This window comes from Octopus bimaculoides, chromosome 1 (assembly GCF_001194135.2).
Source record: "Octopus bimaculoides isolate UCB-OBI-ISO-001 chromosome 1, ASM119413v2, whole genome shotgun sequence".
In the NCBI taxonomy this organism is placed as follows: domain Eukaryota; kingdom Metazoa; phylum Mollusca; class Cephalopoda; order Octopoda; family Octopodidae; genus Octopus; species Octopus bimaculoides.
The window spans coordinates 183,156,794-183,159,158 of NC_068981.1; the positions used below are offsets into that span (position 1 = coordinate 183,156,794).

At 38.4% G+C, this 2,365-nt stretch overlaps 1 long non-coding RNA gene across 1 annotated transcript in view; it reads left to right on the forward strand.

Annotated features, from left to right (window-relative positions):
* LOC106879310 (uncharacterized) overlaps positions 1–2,063 on the forward strand; it is a 125,060-nt gene extending 122,997 nt beyond the window's left edge. Inside the window, exons 4-5 of the long non-coding RNA XR_008265588.1 lie at positions 1,599–1,758; positions 1,939–2,063. This is a non-coding gene — a long non-coding RNA (uncharacterized LOC106879310). The remainder of the gene's footprint in view (positions 1–1,598; positions 1,759–1,938) is intronic.
* The last annotated feature ends 302 nt before the right edge of the window (positions 2,064–2,365 follow it).

Consider the following 2,365-nt stretch of genomic DNA (forward strand, 5'->3'; position numbering starts at 1 on the left):
TGTGTGTGTGTGTGTGTGTGTGTGAATGTGTGAATGTGTGTGTGTGAATATGTGTGTGTGTGTGTGTGTGTGTGTGCGTGTGTGTATGTTCTTCCTTTTTTTTTGTACTTGTTTCAGTCATTTGACTGCAGCCATGCTGAACACAACCTTTGATTAAGCAAATCGACCCCAGGACTTATTCTTTGTAAGTCCAGTACTTATTCTATCGGGTACTTTTGCCGAACCGCCGAGTTACGGAAACGTAAACATACCTACATCAGTGTCTGGTGTTGGTGGGGGCGAACAAACACAGGCACACACACACACACACACACACACACACACACACACACATATATATATATATATATATATATATATATATATATATATATATATATACGACGGGCTTCTTTCAGTTTCCGTCTGCTAAATTCACTCACAAAGCTTTCGTCGGCCTGGGGCTATAGTAGAAGACACTTGCTTAAGGGGTACCAAGCAGTGGGACTAAACCCGAAACCACGTGGTTGGGAAGCAAGCTTCTTACCACACAGCCACTCCTGCGCCTATATAGAGTCGACTGTTGTTAAACACTAACACACACACACACATCTTTACTCGAGTCCGAGTTTTGGTAGAAAGTCTCCCTACTTTATCAGAGAAGCAATAAAGAATGAGCCGAATTTCGGTCTTCAGTATATAAGCTTTTATTCGGAAAAATCCTTTGATATGATTGGAAGAAATCCACAACACTGGAAAGCTGTCAATTTATGAAAACATTCTGAGCTCACCTTTTTGTTATGTGACAATAGAAGCAGCTGAAAATCATGTGAAACGAGAAAGCTGCCAATGTTCTCTGTAACGTTCACATTACGTAACATGGGAAGCTATTAAAATCATCTCATTTCTTCATACATATTTCAGCACACACAAATTTAAATTCGTAACTCATATCAAACTTATATCCAAATCCAGATGGAGCTTATTTGAATAAATACATTCCTAATTAATCAGTAGATATCTACTTAATCAATACATTCTACTTGGCACTCCGTCGGTTACGACCACGAGGGTTCCAGTTGATCCGATCAACGGAACAGCTTGCTCGTGGAATTAACGTGCATGTGGCTGAGCACTCCACAGACACGTGTACCATTAACGTAGTTCTCGGGGATATTCAGCGTGACACAGAATATGACAAGGCTGGCCCTTCGAACAACAGGTACAACAGAAACAGGAAGTAAGAGTGAGAGAAAGTTGTGGTGAAAGAGTACAGCAGGGTTCACCACCATCCCCTGCCGGAGCCTCGTGGAGCTTTAGGTGTTTTCACTCAATAAACACTTACAACGCCCGGTATGGGAATCGAAACCGCGATCCTATGACCGTGAGTCCGCTGCCCTTACCACTGGGCCATTGCCCCTCCACTAATCAATACATACCTAACAACGTACAATGGCATTTAGCTGCTTCAGACACCGACGATACTTCATGAGTAGAACAGTTTGCTTCCTTCGTGACCATTGTAGAAATAAATGTTAAGAAACAAAAATATTGCATGATTTAATGGATGCACAGGTCTATAAAATTCATACAAGTTCTGTAATTCTATATTTTTTAAGGACAAAAATCATTACTCTTGAAATTCATTCTGGGTTTGCAACTTTGATTTACGGCTGTTGTGACCAATGCAAAACATTAGAAATTATTGACAACCCTTGCTACAGTTACACATTCCCAGTTATGACCTTCGAAACCAACACAATCCTCAACAAACATTTGGTAAGACACCATTTAAACTTGTTTACTGTTTACAAATGCAGTTATTATGATCATTTCTTATTTATCATAACCATCATGATGTCGGTCTTTTATTTCTTTTTCCTGTCATTGTCTATCTCATATTCCTCTTCTCCTTCGATATTCCTATTAATTCAAATGTTTCGTGTTTTCTCTTCACAGATTGAACGTACGGTTGAAACATGAGAACAATGGCTGTTCTTCTCTAACGTCTGAATCGTATTCCAATTTGAAATCAAATTGTTTATTAAATTTAAGAAAAATACAATAAAATAAATTTTACATAATTTTATTCTTGTTCCTTTTTTTTTTGCTATGAGTGTTTATTTGCGATTTGATATTTGTTGTGTGGGTTTAAAACGTTTCTAAAGTGGTTTATTACGTTAGAGATCTTTACACAAGCTCGTCCAATGTGTTGTGCTGTCATCATTTAAGATTTTTCCTTTTCAAGTAAAGCAGGAACTGTAAAGTCACAGTAAGAGCTAGAGCTTTGCAAAGCAAGATCCACGTCTTTTTCTCTCATCCCAACAAACTCTGTACGCCTGACACGTTGTAATAGCCTCTAATACTTGTATCAGATTAACCAAAT